Source organism: Ictidomys tridecemlineatus, chromosome 8 (genome assembly GCF_052094955.1).
Source record: "Ictidomys tridecemlineatus isolate mIctTri1 chromosome 8, mIctTri1.hap1, whole genome shotgun sequence".
Classification (NCBI taxonomy): Eukaryota; Metazoa; Chordata; class Mammalia; order Rodentia; family Sciuridae; genus Ictidomys; species Ictidomys tridecemlineatus.
Window position 1 is genome coordinate 137,515,448 of NC_135484.1, and position 20,816 is coordinate 137,536,263.

Below are 20,816 nucleotides of genomic sequence, written 5' to 3' on the forward strand. Positions count from 1 at the left end.
CTCAGCAACTCCGCAAGGCCCTAAGCAACTGAGCAAGACCCTGTCTTAATAAAAAAGAAAAAGAGCTGGAGGTGTGATGTGGTTATATGTCCAGAGTTCAATCCCTGGTAAATAATGAGGAGGAGAGAAAGAAGGAGAAAATATTTTTAAATTAAATTAGTCTCCTCAATTCCCAATTGGAGAATACAAGTAATTGACCAAGTTGATTTTTTTTTCCTTCATAAATAAAAAAGGAGGTGCAAAAGGTGTTTGCTGTCCTAAGCGAAGCTTGAAGACAAAAATCATATGACTGTCAAGGAGGGTTTTAAATGTTTCAGAGAATACATGCTGCCAGCACCTCACCAGCACCTATTTGCATGCAAGTCCTGGGTGCCCTAATTTCCATTCATTCCCACTCGTTTTCCTTAAAACTAGTCGTCCTGGGTGAGGACCAGCTCAGGGGGTGGAGGGCTGCTGGGCATGCGCATGGCTCTGGGTTTGATCTCCAGGAGGAGGCGGGGGTGGGGTGCTTCTTAAACACCCCCCCAAAAAAAGCAGTCCCCTGCCCCAGTCACCCAAACTTCCCACCAACCACTACTTCAGGGTGTGCGTGGGTCCAGAGGCAGGAGGAAGGTCGGGGGGGGGGGGCATCTGGAGCTTGGGCCTGGTCTGCGTTTGACTTAGCGTCAGTCCTGGGGCTCCGGGTTCCGCTGGTCCCATCGTCTAGGTACGCTCACGCTTGGATTTTGCTCTAAAATGCTCCAAGTGGACGTCTGCCTTAGCTCCTCTCTGGGGCCTTTGCTGCACGTGGATTGGACCGGGAAACCTGGCCAGGCGGTAACTGGAAAGCTCCTACTGTGCGCCCGGGTAGGGACCGAGCGTGCAGAGAGCGGACGGGGTGGGCCCTCGGGCTCAGGGGGCGCTGGACGTGCGCTGCTCTCGGGGCACTCCTCACTGACCCAGGACGGGCCCCACCCGCTGCAGGAGACAGCTCAGCCCTGGGGTCCAGGCAGATCCAGGCGGCCCTCGGAGGGCACGGGCTCCCTCCACCCGGCCCCAGATTATTGAGATGCACGACAGCCGTCCCAAGTCTCAGCCACTGGAGCTTCAAAAAGAAACAAGAACAAACACGTGCGACCGACCGTATACAAAGGCAGCAATGTGTACACCATTCAGTTAAGGGGGGAGGGATGAGAGACACGCACCCAGGAAAAGCCGAGGACATGATGAGCTGCCTGGACCAAGCCCAGGAACTGTCCAGGTAGTTTCTCCTCCCCCTCCCCCTTTCCCTCCCCCTCCCTCCCCTCCCCCTTCCCCTTCCCCCTCCCCTCCCCCTTTCCCTCCCTCCCCTCCCCCTTTTCCTCCCTCCCCCTCCCCTCCCCTCCCCCTTTCCCTCCCTCCCCCTCCCCTCCCCTCCCCCTTTCCCTCCCTCCCCTCCCCCTTTTCCTCCCTCCCCCTCCCCTCCCCTCCCCTTTCCCTCCCTCCCTCCCTCCCCTCCCCCTTTCCCTCCTTCCCCCTCCCCTCCCCTCCCCCTTTCCCTCCCTCCCCTCCCCCTTTTCCTCCCTCCCCCTCCCCTCCCCCTTTCCCTCCCTCCCCTCCCCCTTTTCCTCCCTCCCCCTCCCCTCCCCTCCCCTTTCCCTCCCCCCTCCCCTCCCCTCCCCCTTTCCCTCCTTCCCCCTCCCCCTTTCCCTCCTTCCCCCTCCCCTCCCCTCCCCCTTTCCCTCCCCCTCCCCCCCTCCCCCTTTCCCTCCTTCCCTTCCTCCTCCTCCTCCTCCTCCTCCTCCTTCTTCTTCTCTCTCTCTCTCTCTCTCTCTCTCTCTCTCTCTCTCTCTCCTCCTCTCTCTCTCTCTCTCTCTCTCACTTTATTGGTTCTTTTTAGTTACATATGACAGTAGACTCCATTTTGACATCATTTTAAAAGCATGGAGTATATCTTGTTCTAATTCCCTAGTACTTCTCCTCCCCTCCCCCCACCACTACTCCCTTCCCTCTGCTGATCTTTCTGCCATGTACCCATACTTATTTCTTTGATTGATTTCCTGTGGGTGTACCTGACGGTGGGATTCACTGTGCTGTGTTCATATATGTACACAGGCAAGCTAGGTCCGATCCCTTTTGTTGCCTTCCCTTCATTCTCCTTTGTCTACACCCCTGAACTTCTTTCTTAATCCCCTGGCGCTTTGTTGTGGGTTAGCTTCCACATCGCAGAGGAAACTTCTGACCTTTGGTTTACGGGGGATAGACTTGGTTCACTTAGCATGATCGTCACCACATCCAGCCATTTGCTGGCTCGTGTCATAAATTCACTCTTCTTTATGGTTCAGTAGTACCCATTGTGCACATACACAAGGCTTTCTTTATCCATCCATCTGTTTGAAGGACACTTAAATTGGCTGAGGCTTTTCTTTTTATTTCTTTTTTGGTACCGGGATTAAACCCAGGGATACTTAACCACTGAGTCACATCCCCACCCATTTTCATATTTTATTTAGAGACAGAGTCTCACTAAGTAACTTAGACCTTGCTATGTTGCTGAGGCTGGCTTTGAACTCACAATCCCCCTGCCTCAGCCTCCCCAGCCACTGGGATTTCAGGTGTGTGCCACAGCGCCCGGCTGATTGGGGTTTTTCCTAAAAGACATTCAGCTTGGTTCTCTCATCCTCAAAAAAGCACAGAGGAGAGAGCCCTGGTGAGTTGGGTGAGCTCCTCTAAACAGAGTTCCAACTGTGAGGCCCTCCACCCACCTGGGCTCCATCTGCTGGGGCAGCACTGTCTCTCCAGATCCCAGGGTCTGCTGTGCCTCATTCAAAGTGCCGCTGCAGGGGATCTTTAAAAGACACATTTTATAGAATATCCAAACAAAAACTAAATAAAAGAAGATATAGAACGAAAAATTACAATCAATTATCTAGGCTTAACAGACATATATAGAATATTTGATCCACCAATGACATTGTAGAGTAAGCTCTACAATGCAATACACCTTCTCAGCAGCACATGTAACATTTTTTTTTTAAATAGACCATATTTCAGGCCCAAAAGCAACTCTCAGCAAATAAAAAAAATAGGATAAAACCCTGCGTACTATCAGATAATAATGGGATGAAGTTAGATATCAATATAATACAAAATGTAGAAACTACTCTAACACCTAGAGACTAAATAATTCACTGTTGAATGATGAATGGATAGCAGAAGAAATCAGGGAAGAAATAAAAAATACTTAGAAGTAAATTAGAATAGTGATACCACATTTCAAAACCTCTGGGACATTTTGAAGGCACTTCTAAGAGGAAAATTAACAGCACTGAGCTCATTCATTAAAAGAATAGAAATACACCAATAAATAATCTAACGTGACATCCCAAAGCCCTAGAAAAAGAACAAATCAACACCAAAAATCAATAGAAGACAGAAAGTAATCAAAATCAGAGCTGAACTCAATGAAATAATAATTCACACAATCAACCAAAGAAAAAGTTGCTTCTTTGAAAGAATAAAGTCAATAAACCCTTAGCCAAGCTAACTAAAAGAAAGAGAAAAAACTCAAATTGTTAAAATCTGTGGTGAAAATGGAAATATTGCCATAGACACTAATGAAATCCAGAGGATAATCGGACAGTACTTTGAGAATTCTTATCCCAATGAGCTAGAAAAATCTAGATATTGACAAATTCCTATAGACATGTGACCTACCCAGATTGAACCAGAGGACATGGAATATTTAAACAGGTCAAGTTCTGGTATGAGATTAAAGAAGCCATCAAAAGCTTACCAGCAAATAAAAGTCCAGGACCTGATGGATTCTCAGCCAAGTTCTGTTAGGCCTTTAAAGAAGAATTAACACCAATCCTCCTCGAATTATTTCACAAAATAAAAAAGGAGATCTCTCTTCCAAACTCATTCTATGAAGCTGGTTATCATCCCGATACCAAGACCAGAAAAAGACACATCAAGGAAAGAAAACTTCAGACCAATGTACCTGATGAACATAGGTACAAAAATTCTGAATAAAATACTGACAGATCACATACAAAAACACATCAAAAAGATAGTGCACTGTGATCAGGTGGGGTTCATCCTGGGGAGGTAAGTTTGGTTCAATACACAGAAATCAATGAATGTGACACATCACATAAACAGACTTAAAGACAAGAAGCACATGGTTGTGTCAATGGATGCAGAAAAAAAATGATTTGACAAAATAGAGCATCCGTTCATTTTTAGAACATTGGAAAAACTAGGGATAGAAGGCGCATACCCTCACATTGTAAAAGCTACAAATGACAAACCCAAGGCCACATCATTCTAAATGGAGAAAAACTGAAAGTATTCCCTCTAAAATAGGAACTGGGGTGCCCACCTTCACCACTTCTATTCAACATAGTCCTTGAAACTCTAGCCAGAGTGATTTAGGCAAAAGAAAGAAATTGAAGAGATACGGATAGGAAAAGAAGAACTCAGACTATCTGTATTTGCCAATGACATGATTCTATATTAAGAATATCCTCCCCCCCCCCAAAAAAAAAGAACTTTGCCAGAAAACTTCTAGAACTTATCAACAAGTTCATCCAAGTATCAGGATATAAAATCAACCCCTGTAAATGGATGGTGTTCCTGTACTCGAGTGATGAACCAGCTGAAAGAGAAAGTAGGAAATCCATTCCATTCACAGAAGCCTCCCCCCAAAATAAAATTCTTAGGAATCAAGCTAACAAAAGAGGTGAAGTAGCTCTACAATGAAAACTACAGAACATTAAAGAAAGAAATTGAGGAAGACCTTCCTTAGAAGATGAAAGACTCCCCATGTTCTTGGATAGGCAGAATCAATATTGTCAAAATGGACATACCACCCAAAGTGCTACACAGACTCAATGCAGTCCCCACCAAAATTCCAGTGACATTCCTAATAGAAACAGAAAAAGCAGACATGAAATTCATCTGGAAAAATAAGAGTCCTAGAATAGCTAAAGCAATCCTTAACAAGAAATACAAAGCAGGAGGCATCCCAATACCAGACTTTAAACTACACTGTGTAGCTATGGTAACAAAAACAGAATGGCATTGGCACCAAAATAGGAAAGAAGACTGAAGGAGGGCTGGGGATGTGGCTCAAGCGGTAGCACGCTCGCCTGGCATGCGTGCGGCCCAGGTTCGATCCTCAGCACCACATACAAAGATGTTGTGTCTGCCGATAACTAAAAAATAAATATTAAAAATTCTCTGTCTCTCTCTCCCTCTCTCTCTCTCTCACTCTCTTTAAAAAAAAAAAAAGAAGAAGACTGAAGGAACAGAATAGAAGACACAGAGACAAACCCACATAAATACAGTCACCCCATGCTAGACAAAGGTGCCAAAACACACACTAGAAAAAAAAACATAGCCTCTTCAATAAATGGTAATGGAACTCCATAGGTAACAAAATGAAAGTTACTCTCTATCTCTTACCCTGCAAAAAAAAAAAAAAAAGATCTACTCTAATTGGATCAAAGACCTGGGAATCAGAACAGACACCTTGCACCTACGAGAAGGTAGGCCCAACACTTCCAGATATTGGCACATGAATGAACTTCCTGAACAAGACACCTAAAGCACAAGAAATAAAATCAAAAATCAATAATGGGATAGCATCAAACTAAAAAGGCTTTTCACAGCAAAAGAAACAATCAAAAGCGTGAAGAAAGAGCCTATGGAATAGGAGAAAATCTTTGTTACCTGCATCAGATAGAGCATTAATTTGCAGGATATACAAAGAACTCAGAAATATTAACACCAAAAAAAAAAAAACCCAACCAATAAATGGGCAAAGGAACTGAACAAACCATTCTCAAAAGAAGAAACATATATATGAAATCAACAAATATATGAAAAAGTGTTCAACATCTCTAGTAATTAGAGAAATACAAATTAAAACTACACTGAGATTCCACCTCACTCTAGTCAGAATGGCAATTATCAAGAACACAAGTTAACAACAAATATTGGTGAGGATGTGGGGAAAAGGTTCACTGATACATTGCTGGTGGGACTGCAAATTGGTGCAACCACTCTGGAAAGCAGTATGGCAATTTCTCAAAAAACTAGGAATGAAACCACCATTTGACCTTGACCTAGCTATCCCAATCCTCAGCATATATCCAAAAATTAAAATCAGCATACTACAGTGACACAGCCACATAAATGTTTATAGCAGCACAATTCACAATGGCTAAGCTATGGAACCAAACTAGGTGCCCTACAACAGATGAATGGATAAAGAAATTGTGAGATATATATATATACATACATTCATACACACACACACACACACACACACACACACACACACACACATACATACATACATACATACATACAATGGAATACTACTCAGCCATAAAGAAGAATGTCTTTATGACATTTGCTGGTAAATGGATGGATCTAGAGTTATCATGCTAGGTGAAATGAGCCAATCCCAAAAAACCAAAAGTCAAATGTTTTCGCTGATATGTAGAAGCAAGGGGGAGGGGAAGAAGAGAAGTTTAGTAGATTAGACAATGGGAAATGAAAGAAGGGAAGAGGGATAGGGATAGGAAAGACAGTAGAATAAATACAACTTGATTTTCCTGCGTACCAATCTGAAAACACTTAAGTGCATCCCACCATCGTGTGCAACCACAAGAATGGGGTCCTACTTAGAATAAGATATATCCTGTGCTTGTACAATTTTATCAAAATGGATTCTACTGTTCTATATAACTAAGAAGAATCAATAAAGTAGTAAAGCTTTTTAAAAATACATAATTTTAACCACCCTCTGCATCAAAGTATTTACCTCCCCAACACCTTCAGGATAGAATCTGTTCTCCTGACCCCACTCAGGTATTTGGATGGGCTCCCCATGCGCCCACTGTGCCAGACTTTGGCAGACCAGGGCGGGCCCTGTCACAGTCTCCTCGTGCCTGCATGAGTGACCCTCATGCACACCGTGGAGTGGAGACATCAGTCCCTCCTGTATCTGCCTGACCAACTTCTAGTCCAGCTTGAGAATAAGCTCAAAAATCATCTCCTCCAAATGCCTCAGTCTCCCCCAGGTTTGGCTGCACCAAGCAGCTCTGGTTTCACTTTTGAGCCCACAAATCAAACAGCTCCGAGTGTGAAGTGTGGGTCCTTCCCACCCTGGGTGCTCTCGGGCATATTAACCTACCAAGGTGTCACGGTCCTCCTCTGTCAGACACGGGTCCTGAATCCTACGCCACAGCGGTCTCTGGGAGAAGTCAGTGAGCTCACGGCCTCACCCTCTTCCAAACTGTGACACCCTCAGACACTCTTCACCATGTGGATCCCCGAGAGTTTGCAGGACCTCTGCCCTTGAAGGGGCCCCCAAATTGTCTTGTGAACGAATGACACTAGTGACGCGGAAAAGGACCTGTTGCCAGGCTTTCCCTGGCAAGCCAGAGTGGCATGGCTCTGCGTGCAGATCCACAGGGATGCTTGGGGGAGTGTCGCGGCTTGGCGACGCGGTGTGCCCCAGAAGCTCCTGTGTGAGACCGTGCCAGACCATGTAGAGGGGAAATGATTGGCTTGTGAGAGTCTTGACCTACTCGGTGCAGTAATCTGCGGATAGGGATTAATTGGGTGGTAACTCTCGGCAGGTAAGGTGTGGCTGGAGGAAATGGATCATGGGGGGGGGGGCACGTGCCTTTGGGGTTTATATTTTCTCCATGGTTCGGGGAGTTATCTCTCTGCTTCCTGACCTTTTGGGGACTGTGAAGGTGACTCTGCCATGCCCAGAGCTGCTTTCCTCCTCCACACCTTTTCCCCGTGATGTTCTGCCTCCCCGTGGGTCCAGAGCCGTGGAGTCGGCCATCTGTGGACTGAGACTTCTGAAACCCTGAGCCCCAAATAAACTTCCTCGTCTAAAATGGTGCCTGTCGATCTTTGAGGAACAGCAATGAAAAGCTGACTAAAACCAAAAGGGTTAAACGAAGCAAGCCAGGGCTTGGGGCTTTGTGGACAGGCTCCACCCCAGGGAAGGCAGGGTGCACCCAGGGCTGGTGCAGAGAGGTCCCCACCTCCCTTCACTCCCACTTCCTCCTCTCCTCCTGCTTCCTCCTCTGCTGACACAGATAAGGATCACCTCACCTTCTAGGGACAGCCAGGGGGAAGTGAGTCAGTGGAAGTGGGAGGAGGAGTGAAAGGGCTTTATGACGTGCCGTGACATGACTGGGGTGACATGACTCACCTCAATTGCAGGAACCAAAGGATGTGCGTGGCCACGAGGCAAGTAACCGTACGGTGCTGGTTTTGGATTTGGGCAACCGCTGGTGTGTGTTCCTGCAGAAATCAAGGGACAAGACCATGTGGCCAGGGATACCCTCCAAGCAATGCCCTCCCAAATACTGCAGACACTGAGCAGGTGGTGGCGGGCCAGTCACCTTCACAGTCCCCAAAAGGTCAGTCTGACCCTCCTACATCAGAAGACATCCATCTGTTTCCCCCGCCCCTCAGATCCCCTGCCTCCTTCTGCAGAAGTCCCACCCAGGGACATTCTGGAGACAGGGTCACTTAACTCACCCAGCTACACCCAAGATGGTAACCTCCAAAACTGCCTATCACATTCCTCTCTTGTCAGGCTTCGGGGGCAAAGTGCCTGCCGCCCACTCCCAAGAAGCTGCAAAGGATTCTTGAGCTGCAGTTGCACAGAGGAGACAGGGCTTGGACTCACGGGGACCCCAGCCCTCAGTGAACCGCAGGGCTGGGTCAGGAGCCTCTCCCCAGCCCCCTCCCTCCGTTCCTCTCCACTTGGGCTCACACTAAGGTGGCACGTTTCTGCTGCGACTCCCAAGGTTCCCTGCACCAGCCTGCTCCTGGGAAACTCCCAGGAGACGGCCACCACAGCTCTACTCGCTCTCCGGTGCCTCCTCCTGCTCTTGCTCTCCCGGGATTGGCAGGAGTCCGTGACTTGTGGCACCCTGAGGGTGATCACCCCTCTCCAGATGCACTGAGCTCAGGGTTTCTTTCCCTTTCAGTTTGGAGCCTGCCCCCGACACCAGCCTCGCCTTTATCTGTCTCTGGATGACATCACCAAGTGTGTGTGTGGGGGTGGGGCGGGGGGGCCTCCTATTGTTCGATGACAACGGAGCAGCGCTCTGCTTCTCTCTCAGAGCCACGGTTGGGCAGCAGCGTGGGCTCCGACAACTGAAAAGCAAAAACAGAGCCCGACGACGTGAGGCAAGAACTCAACAGGACGGTAGGAAAGGTAGCCCCTGTGGAAAAGGGGAAGGCTCCATCCACTTCCACTGCTCAAAGCACCGTAGGCAGCAAGGGACGGTGACCCTCCCAACCAGAAAGTTCCATTCTACAAGCAAAGCCACCAACCCACGGGTGTTAACTGCCAATGAGTGTTGGGTGACAGAGAGGTTCCTGACCACAGGAAGTAGCGGCTGAGACTGGTCGCCAATTAGGACAGGTGGGTTTTATACATAATCATGGGGGGAACCACTCGGCCCCATTCTTGTATACGAGAAAGTAGTGGGATGAGGGAGGGACTGGGGAGGGGGGACAAACCAGGCCAATCATGCTGGCATCTGACCCCCGAGTGAGCAGGAGGGGGGACATGAGGTGTGGGTACCCGGTTTCTGGGTCAACCTCAGTCCCCGTGTACACAGTCAGGGTACATTCGATGAAACTGAGAAAGAACTGATGATTTTAAGAGTCTCAGAGTGATTAACAAAGCCATGGATTTCATAACCCAGGAGGAGAGCAAAGCGGTCCCCGAGGCTCTCAGGAAACACTCTGACTCAGGAGAGAGTAGAAAACCCGAGTCTCTCATCCACAGGAGACCAGGCCGAGGACAGAAGGGGAGGTCCAGAAAGTCAGAGCCCTGAGAAACTTCCAGAAGCATCACAAATGGCGAGCCGTCTGAGTGATGGATTTTCCAGTGCCAGGCCTGTGGAACACACCGGGCTCTGTCTCCCGGGCCCTCGGTGGAGTCTGCTCTTCACACAGAAGCCTCCGTGAAGGTTTTCCTACCCAAGAGCAGAGGGAGCTGTGAAAATAAAGAAAACGGGTGAATTCTCCTGAGCGTGAGATCCTGAGGGGCGGAAGTCTTAGGAGCCAGAGGCCAGGAGGGCAGATAAGTCTCCAAAACCCTCCCTACATCTTGAGGAAGGCCACTGACTTTCCATAATTTGTGGAACAACAAACCAATCTCACCTCGTTCTTAAGAGTTGGAGTGCTATAATTTGGATGTGACCCCCAAAAGCCCATAGGTTAAAAGACTTGGTCCCCAGCCTGTGCTGCTATTGGGAGGTGGTAGAATGTTTATGGGGTAGGGCTGCTTGGAGGTCCTTAGGTCACTGGGACGTGCCCTTGAAGGCAGTGCTGGGACCTTAGCACCTTTATGTCACTTTCTTTTCACTTTCTGGCCAAAAAGGAAGCAGCTTCCTCTGCCATGTGCTCCTACCTTGATGCACTGCCTTGCCACAGCCCCACAAGCAAGGGGGCCAACTAACCACCGACAGAAACCTCCCAAACTATCAGTCCAAATAAGTCTTTGCTCTTTTTAAATTGATTTTCTCAGGTATTTTGTTATAGCACAGAAAGCCAACATAGGTAACATTCGGGTTACATGTGTCATATGAATTGAGTGCACATTTATGTTCATGCTTCCGTTTTTTTATACAGGGATAGGAAAGAAAAACATGGCTATTAAAGTATTCAAACCTGCGGTGTGTCTCAATCTACAAGTGCCTGAAAATACTTGTAGCATGCTGGTTTCCATCGTAGGTTCTCTGGTATGGTACTTCACAAACTGTCCAATGTGAAGATCCTACAGGCTGATGTGTGGCCCTACTGTGTGTGTGGCTTGTATGCAGCTGGTGCCACATGGAACTCAACACAAGAACTCAACAGCACCCAATCTGATTTACTCCCTTTTCAACGAAACAAGCCCAAGGTGAATGCTTCGTTCGATGCTGTTGCAATATCATGCTGCTAAATAAGAAAGTTTCCAAACTCTGAATTGCTGTGTCCACTGGTTCTAGATCTGCACCAGTTCACTGATGGACATGGGTTGGGACAGCAGCTTCTTTTTATGCTCTCCACTAAGGGCACACAAATAAATGGTAGATTCTTGTTCTCAGGGAGCTTACAGTCACTGAAATACAGGAAATCACAAAATCTAGTTCTAAGGCAGAAACTGTTCATTTCAAAGTGAATTAGTCAATAACACAAATTAGGAGTTTGAGAAAACAACTTGGGGAAACCAGACGATTAGGAAAGAAAGAGAGAAAACTAGATCTTGGAAGAGAGCCCAAGAGACGTTTATGACAGGGAGAGACCTTGACCTTGAATGGCATTTTGAAAGCTGTTTGAGATCAAGACAGTTACATCTCACTTCGAAAATGGTAGTAAGCCTATGAGGTAATACATGCCCAATTGACTCCATTTAGCCACTTCACAATGTACGTATACCTCAAAACAACATTTTGTACATGATAAGTATGCGCAATCCTTTATCTGCCAGTTAACATTCTTCAAATGACCTTAAATCCTTGCAAAGGAAAAAAACAAAAACAGAGATCAGAATAATTACAGAGAAAACTTCAGCATTATATAAACAAAGACAGAGAGGTCTGAGTTTTCTATGTGAACTGAAGGGTCAGTAAGCAGATCTGTTTGTCAGGAGAGGAAAGTTGGTTCAGAAAAATAATGAGCAAGCAAGCGGGAAGGACAGGTGGGTCAGAATGCGGAAACACTGAATGTCAGAAATACAGCACAGGCTCATCCCGTACCCTGCAGAAGGAGACAGGGGACCACACTTCATGACGACCGATTCAGTCCATACATCATTCAGCAATCCCTGGGAGGCACAAGAGACCCGCCTAGATGCTAAGAGTGTGCAGGCTGCACCGCGGGGCAGAGAGGCAGGTGTGGAGGTTAGAGCACAGGGTGAAGGTCAAACCCTCCCACCTGAGCCAGGACAGCCAGGAATGAGGAAGAAATGGGATAAATCCAAGAAGTGATTCCAAGCAGGGGAAGAAGGTACAGGGCATCTTTCAGTGTTATTTGCATCGCAAATGGGGGATGACGTCCACCACCCCTCCCCCACCCATCCCCAGACTCCACCCATCCTTCAGGAATCAGCTCCAGTCTCATTCCCTCTGCAGACCCTTCCCCAGGAGGGGTCATGGACATCCTCCACAGCTTCCGACTCCTACTGTCGAAGTGATTGGTTTCAAGGGAAGGTAACTTGGAAAACGGAAGCCGCCGGGCGCTTTCTAGGTTGGCTCCCTATCAGAACCTCTTCTTGGGGAACAGCAGAAGGGCGTGCCAAAGCCCAGATCTTCTTGGCCAAGGCTAGTTTCCACCATGGTGAAGCCCACGTTCAACATTAGGTTCAAATCAAATAATATACACGTAGACGCATGCTTCATTCACCTCTATCGACAAATCATCTCATATAAAAAATATCTAACACAAAATAACTTTATTGTCTGGGTCTATTGGGACACTAGCCCGTGTCTCAGTTGCCAACATTGGGGACACACCAGGGGACAAGGAACAGCAGGTGCAGGAGCTCAACTGCTTCCTTCTCCTGGGGCTGTGGTTTGGATAAGGGTTGAGTGGGTCACCCAAAGCTTTGCATGTGGGAATCTGGGTCCTCGGTGTCAGGGGGTTGCAGAGTGAGTTGGTTCAGGAGAGTGGGCTGTTATAAGTGAGCCGGGCACCGCCCCTGAATCTTTCTGGCTTCCTGTCTTACCATCGATAACTTCCACATGCACTCCTGCCATTAGGATGTCACCTGCCATGAAGCCATCACTAGATCCAAGCAGAAGCTGGTGTCATGCTGGCAATCCTCCTGAGCCTTGAGCTAATAAACCTCTTTTCTTTGTGGATTGCTCGGCCTCAGGTATTCTGTTGTAGCAACACCAAGTAGACTGACACACATGATCATTCCCAACTCCTCCTTGATCTGAACTAGTCAGGAAGGGGTCACCATGAACTTCTAAGATTCCCATAAGAATCATGCTCAGTTGTAGACACTGTCAGGTATCAGGACACTGCAGATACTAAAAGGAAGATGAAAATCATTTGCACAAATCATGATAAGACAATGGCCAAAGGTTGCTATCTCTTGTGGGTCATACTTATCTTTTGATAAACTAAAATCTAGACAGAGTCCTCCAATGCTTTATACATATGGGCATATATAATAACTATGATTCTGTTTATGTGTGTCTGTGCATGTATACATATAGGTATGTTTGTGTGTGTGTGTATATATGTATGAATACACTTATACACGCACACACACACACACACACACACACACATATGGATACGCCCTCAATAGAACTCTCAAAATAACTTTTTAGGTTCTTAAAATTAAACACTGAACTCTAACGAATTAAATTTGCATATCATGGTTTTATATCAGCATGTAGTTTTACATGAACATTAAGGAAAGTCTTGTTTCCTACAAAAAAGTAGTGGTTCTCCCCGCTGGGGAGGTGGGGGTTCTGGAGAAGAGGACAGTGGTCACCCCTCTGTCCTCTGAAATGCTACCCCAGGTTCTGCAATCCAGGGGGAGAGGCAGGGTGTCCTCCCTGGGGCTGAAGGAGGAAGCCCAGAGTGAAATTCAAGTAAATTAAGCCACCTAAAGGGCGCAGAGGGGGAGGGGGAACAGCCAGGTCCTGCCATCGTGAGGCTCTGCGTCACCACCGGCCCCAGAAACGACGCAGCCAGCTGACCGTGAACTGAGACCTCTGGCAACAGGGGCCCTAATGGAGGTTTCCTCTTTTAAGTTGTTTTTCTCAGGTATTTTGTCACAGCTACAGAAAACGAACACGTGTCTCATGGATCTCATTCCAGAGGGCTTTGGACACAGGCGTGGCACAGCCTGTCACAGCATGCAGGGGTGTGTCCTGGCAGGCAGAGAACCAGACAGGGACAGACAGTGATGCAATCAGAAAAAGGGACGGTACTGGAAAGGGCCAACAGAAGAACTCACCAGAAATGTCCTGTAGGCAGCTAGAGAGAGATGTAAGATCAGTCCTGGAAGTGTGAACTGGAGACTAGAGTCTTCCTTTATAGGGCCAAGGGATGTCCCTGGACAGGAGGGCCATGTGCTGAGCCCAGAGCTCTCCATATATTCTCTTACGGAATCCTGCCAACAACCCTGGATGATGGCACACAAGAAAGTGAAGCTCAGAGAGGTAAAGTGTTTTGCCTGAAGTCACACAGCTGAAAAACGATGAAAGTATAACCAAACTCAGGAAGAGTTCACCCCTGCTTCCCTTCTATTTCAGAAGATTCCCTATAGGCATTCAAGGAGAATGAGGGAAAGATGGTAGTTATTGTAACTCATCTGCACCAGTTACAGTAACATTTGATGGCAGGTACAGAAACCCCAAATAGTGGCTTCAACAAGGCTACTGAGTAGCCTATCAGGAAGGGCCATTCACATTGTGTTCCAGGAGTCGTTGTGAGGGCCAGCAGCCCTGGAGGCTTCCTCTTTTTCCCTGGATTTAAGAAGTTAGAAAAGGGCAGGGCAGAGCTGGTATGACAATCCCCCAAGGGATGAGGTACCCAGGTTCTGTTTAAATTTCTACATCTTCATGCTCACACTTACAAGATGGCTGTTGACACTCCACCCATCACACCCATACTCTCAACAGAGAGAAGCAGTAAAGGCAAAGAGCAAAAAGAACAGACTTATTGAGGCAGATCCCTTGAAACTGCTTTCCTGAAATCCAGAAGCCCACCTAGCTAGCTACCTCCATTTCTACCTCATTCACCAGGATTGTTCTTTTCTTATGTAAGATGGTAAGAACCTGGGAGATAGAGCTTCTTCAGCTGGACTTACTGTTGACCCCAAATACGAATCGGGTTCTGTTCGTGAGTGAGAAGGAGAGAATGGAAGCTGGAGATCCTTCTTGCAAGATGGTTTCATCACCCCGTTACACCTGGGTGCTGTGTGGCCAAGGGGCAGAGAACTCACAGGAGTCAGCCCCAGGCACGGAGAACCCAGCATCCATCCGGGGAACGGCATGGTTAAATCCAGCAAATATTCATATCAAGGATGATTCAGGGTCAGAGAATGTAGACAATGGGGTTGGGGTCATGCACATCCTCATTGAGGGACTAGATCATGGGCAGGGCACCCTCACTAGGACAGGCCATTAGCCAACAGGGAGGGACCAGGCCGTGGGTCCACCATGGTGTCTAGCTTCCTGGAGTTAGGTTCTAAAAGGAATCAAATTTGAAGGTCTCATCCCTGCAGGAAGCATTGTCTATCTGCTCTGCACAGCCTGAACTCCAAAATTCTGGAAGAAACTGTCGCTTGGGTTTAACTTGGCCAGATATCCATCCTTAGCAATATCCAGAAGGTCTTATGATGGGTTGAATTATGCACCCCCACCCCCCCAGGCAAAAAAAAAAAAAGTTCATATTTTAAGTGTTAACATCAAATTCCCTCAGAATATGAGTGCATTTGGAGATAGGTCTTAAAAGAGGTAATAAGTTAAAATGATGGCATGACCCAATAGAACTGGCCACCTTAGAAGATTTGGACACAGACACACAGGAAGGAAGACCACGACCAAAGGACACAGGGAGAAGACAACATCTATAAGCCAAAAGGAAAGACCTTGGGGAAAAACCAGCCCCACTGAGATTCATCTCCGACTTTCAGCTGCTAGAAACTTGAGAAAATACATTTCTGATGCTTGATAGGCCCAGACTGTGACACTTTGTTATAGCAACTGTAGCAAACTCATGCATGTGTATTGACCAAAAATAAAAAAAAATCCCTGAGAATTATTGAACACAGACATTCAGACTGCAGTTGACTCAAGAGTTAACTTAAGCATAATTCTTCACATATCAAGCTACAATTCACGCCCAGTAGAGTTGTGTGATTTTTTTAATTCCTCATCACTAGAAAAACAGACCCAACTTGGGAAAAATGTCTCTTAGTTTGGCTCCATTCTTCCCTTCTGTCTCATCCCTTCTTGCACTGGGGTTGTTAAAACCACTCACACGAATCCTTCATCTCATTGTCTGCCCTGCTTCAAAGCTCCGTCTTGAAGCCCAGAGCTCCCCTCAGCTGCGTCTCCTGACTCTGGTGGAAGCCAGACCTCTGCGGTGCTGAAATGCACAATCGTCTTCCCTCTCTCAAGGCCTTGTTTGCTCCTAGTGTTCCAGGGGCAGCTGCTCGTTAGCTGGAAAGGGCTTCTCCCCCATTTGTACTTTTTGGCTTTGTTGCTCTGAGCATCGAGCTCTGATCTGTCTCGTGATTTTTGCAGCAGGAAGGGAAACACACAGCCCTGGCATTTTGGGTGAAGAAAGAAGCTTCCCGTCTGGATGCTATCCCCTGCCACTGAACAATCCTCCCGTTCCTCAGTCATTGTTGGCTTGAGGATATTTCTTATTTGGCCAGGAGAGGGAGGAGGCTTGAACTTGGGTGACCCACCTCCCCAGCCCTGCTTTGTATTTTATTTAGACACAGGGTCTCACTGAGTTGCTTAGCACCTGGCTTTGGCTGAGGTTGGCTTTGAACTCTGGATCCGCCCACCTGAGCCTCCAGAGAGGCTGGGATTACAGGCATGCACCGCAGCACCTGGCTTGATGATGCTTCTTTTTTGATACACCACCCCCCTTCTTTGTCCCAATGTAACTATTTTATACCCACTAAGTGCAGGAGCTCTGCCAGCTTTTCTTTGTTAGCCATTTTTTAATTCAAATATCTGCCCAAGGAGAGAAGGAGAGCTTATTAAAAAAAAGGTCCAGCAGCACAGAGCTGAGCGGAGCCCAGAGCCTCACCACCTCTTGAGGACAGAACGTGACTCCACAGCTGGGACCTCACCCCTGCTCCAGCCCCATCTACCATATACATTTAGACCTCTGGCTTGTCTTTAAGAGAGGAGATCAGTTAAATAAATAGATTAAAAATAGCAGAAGGAATATTGAAAGCCCAGCAACTCCAGAGGCTGAGGCAGGAGGATCCAAAGTTTTGAGGTCAGCCTCAGCAACTTAGCAAGGCTGTAAACAATCTAGCAAGATCTGTCTCAAAATAAAAATTTAAAAAGGGGCTGAGGCTGTGTGGCTCAGTAGTTAAGTGTCCCTGGGTACAATTCAAGTACCAAAAGAAAAAAAAATTAAGAATATATTTTAAAGTTAACAAACTACACCATGAAAATGGTGGGGGGGGAGATAAAATCAACAAAGACAGGTGGTAGGAGCTGGGAAATTTTAAAAATGCATCACTAAATATTATATGCAAAATGATCACATAAAAGGGGTAGAACAGGGTCACTGCATTCTTTCAGACATGATGTTTGCTAATAAAAGAGCCCAGGAAAAGAAGATAAAGTAGTAAATAAGAGCCCGTCGGGCCCGGGGAGGCGGTAGCTCAGAGGCAAGGGGCTTGCCTGGCATGCGGGAGGCACTGGGTTCGAGCCTCTGCACCGCATAAAAATTAACAAATAAAATAAAGGCATGCTGTCCATCTACAACTACAAAAAAAAGAAGAAGAAGAAGAACTTGGGGCCAGAAGACCCTCAGCTCCACAGGAGGCCTTGAGGGACTTGCCTCTGCGACCCCTGGGGCGGACGGTGGCGCCCAGAGGTGGTTTCCCCTTTGCTCAGAAAGCCAGCCCCTCACTGCGCCTGCGCGGCAGGCTGAGCTCAGAGTGGAACCCTCAGCCCTTGCAGATGATGTCCCTGCGGCCCAGCCAGCGTGTAAACCCCACACCCGGTGGGCAGGCAGGATAATTCCTCCACAGACAGCCAGGCCACCTGCCAGAGCGGTGCTGGGGCTCGGAGCAGCTAACCGAGGAGCATATAAATCTGCTAATGAGGCCCCTTCTAAACACGCACACTGTGGCAAGGGAGGGCTGCGACTCACCAGGAGGAAGGAAGCCTCTGGGAGAGCTTCTGTTCCCAGCTCCGTCCCTGACCAGCTGCAGGACAGGGGCCAGTCAGTGTAGCCCCAGGAGCCTCATAAGCAAATGAAGGAAAGGAGCCCCAGGAGCCCAGAGGTGGTGGCTTCCCTCCACCATGCAGTGGGCAGATGCCCTCAGTTTCCCCAGACTGGCTGGGGGGGGCTGCCCTTGCTGCCCTTGTTGACCCCATCTATGCCCAAAGCAGACCCTGCTTCCTGTTGGGGGGCCAGGGTGCAACCCAGAGTCCCTGGAACCTAGGAGCAAGCCCCTGCCCAAGAACCCCGTGGGTCTGCTCAGGAGGGCAGGGTCCCTGCAGCTGTCAGCACCAGAGACCCCAAGCACTGGTCCAAAGGTGCCAGGATGCGGGCAGCCATGTCCAGCCTGGGAGATGAAGCAGATCTGCAGGAAGGAGCCTGCTGGTGTCTTCAACTGTGAGCAGGAGGAGTGGGGGACTTGGAGCTCCAGGAAGGGAGGGTCCAGGGAGGGGGCAGTGCTGCAGGTGGCGCTGGCAGACAGGAAGGGGAGTCAGGGGCTGCTCTGGCAGGAGGACCCTCCGGCTGTGGCTTCAGTGTAGCTGATGTGGCCAACACTGTCGTGCTGCCTACTTCTCCCTTTGCAGAAGGCCTCTGCCCAGCAGCAGGGAGCACGATCCGAGGGCAGCCTGCATGTGGCTTCCGCGGCACTGCTCCCAGAGGAACCCACATACTGAGATGGCCCAGGTGCCTCGGCCCAACAGAGGACAAGTCTCCAGCTTTTGGAAGATTGTGTCCGGGTTTGGTTTCTCTCTGCCCAATGCTGCTTCCTCCCCAACCTCCATCGCAGACCCTGCTCCCGGAGAGCACAACCAGGAGCTCTGAAGGCTCCACGGCCACCCACAGTCCCCACGGCCACCCAAAGTCCCCAGCTCCACGGCTGTGTCTCCTGGAGTCTCTTCAAATGAAGAGTCTTTTTTCCATATTTTTATTATCATTATTTTTATTTATATAGGAGAGCAAAACGCATTACAATTCTTATTACACATATAGAGCACAATTGTTCATATCTCTGGGTGTATACAAAGTATCTTCACACCGATTTGTGTCTTCACACATGCACTTTGGATGATGATGTCCATCACATTCCACCATCATGGCTGACCCCCTGCCCCCTCCCCTCCCCTCCCACCCCTCCGCCCTATCTAGAGTTCCTCTATTCCCCCCATGCTCCCCCTCCCTACCCCACTATGAATCAGCCTCCTTATATCAGAGAAAACATTCCACATTTGTTTTGGGGGATTGGCTAACTTCACTTAGTATTATCTTCTCCAACTCCATCCATTTACCTGCAGATGCCATGATTTTATTCTCTTTTATTGCTGAGTACTATTCCATTGTGTATATGCGCCACATATTGATGCATGATAATTCACACATAATAGTGGGATTTGTTGTTATGGATTCATACACAGGATACAACAATATGATTCGTCAGTATTGTTCCCCAGTATTATCCCTGTCCCTTCCCTCCTCCCTCTCCCTAGTCCCTTTCCTCGACTGATCTCCCTTCTATTTTCAGATATTCCCCTCCCACCTTTCCCCCCTCTTTTCCTCTCTAGTTTCCACATAAGAGATGGAAACATCAGGCGCTTGACCTTCTGAGTTTGGCTTATTTCACTTAATATGTGCTCTCAAGTCCCACCCATTGTCCTGAAAGTGATACAACTCCATTCTTTGGGACTGACTGAACCGCATGGTGGAGATATACCACATTTTCTTTGTGCGTGCCCGTTGATGAACACCTGGTTCTGTAACTGGGCCATTGTGAATCGTGCTGTTGCCAACACGGGTGTGCTGTGTCACTCTAGGATGACGACTCTGATCCTTGAGGATAAGTACCAAACAGCAGGATGGCTGGGTCACAGGGTGGTTCCATCCCCCACACTGATTTCCGTCATGGTCGCACTGATTCACAACCCCACCAACGGTGTTAACGGTGTTCCTTGTCCCCACACCCCCTCCAGCATCTGCTGTTGTGGGTATTGTTGACGACGGCCATTATGACTGGGGTGACATAGAATCTTAGTGTAGCTTGGGTTTGCAGGTCCCTAATTGCTAAAGATGTTGAACTTTATTTCATTTATTTGTTTCCATTTGTGTTTCTTCTTCTGAGAAGTTTCTGTTTGATTCATTTACTCTTTTACTTATTTTGGGGGGGGGTTGGTGATTTGGGGGGTTCTTTATATAGGTTAGATATGAATCCTCTGTTAGAAGAGTCGCTAGCAAAGCTTTTCTCCCACTCTGTGGGTTCCCTCTTTACATCCCTCATTGGATGACATCCCATTTATTAACTCTTGCTATCATTTCCTGAGCTGTAGGAGTCCTGTTGAGAAAGTCACTGCCTGTGCCTACATGCTGGAGGGTTGACTCTAAGTTTTCCTCTAGGAGCGGCATGGTTTCTGGTTGAATTCTGAGGTCTTTGATCCATTTTGAGTTGATTTTTGTGGAGGGTGAGAGATGAAGGTCTAGTTTCTTTCCTCACATATGCATAACCAGTAGTCCTAGCACCATCATGTGAAAGGCTGCCTGGTCTCCAGTGTATGTTTTGGATCAGATGACTGCATCTGTCTGGGTTTGTCTCTGTGCCTTCTATTCTGTACCATTGGTCTGTGTAGGTTATTATGCCAGTACCATGCAGTTTGGGTTACGATAGCTCTGTAGTATGATTTGAAGTCAGGTATTGTGATGCCTTCAGCATTGCTTTGTTTGGCTTACAATCATTTGGGCTATTCAGGGTCTTCTATTCTTCCAAATAAATTTTAGGACTATTTTTTTCTAGTGCTGTGGAGAATGTCATTGGTAAATTGATGGGGGTTGCATTGAATCTGTATTGCTTTTTGTAACATGGCCATTTTAACAATATTCATTCCTCC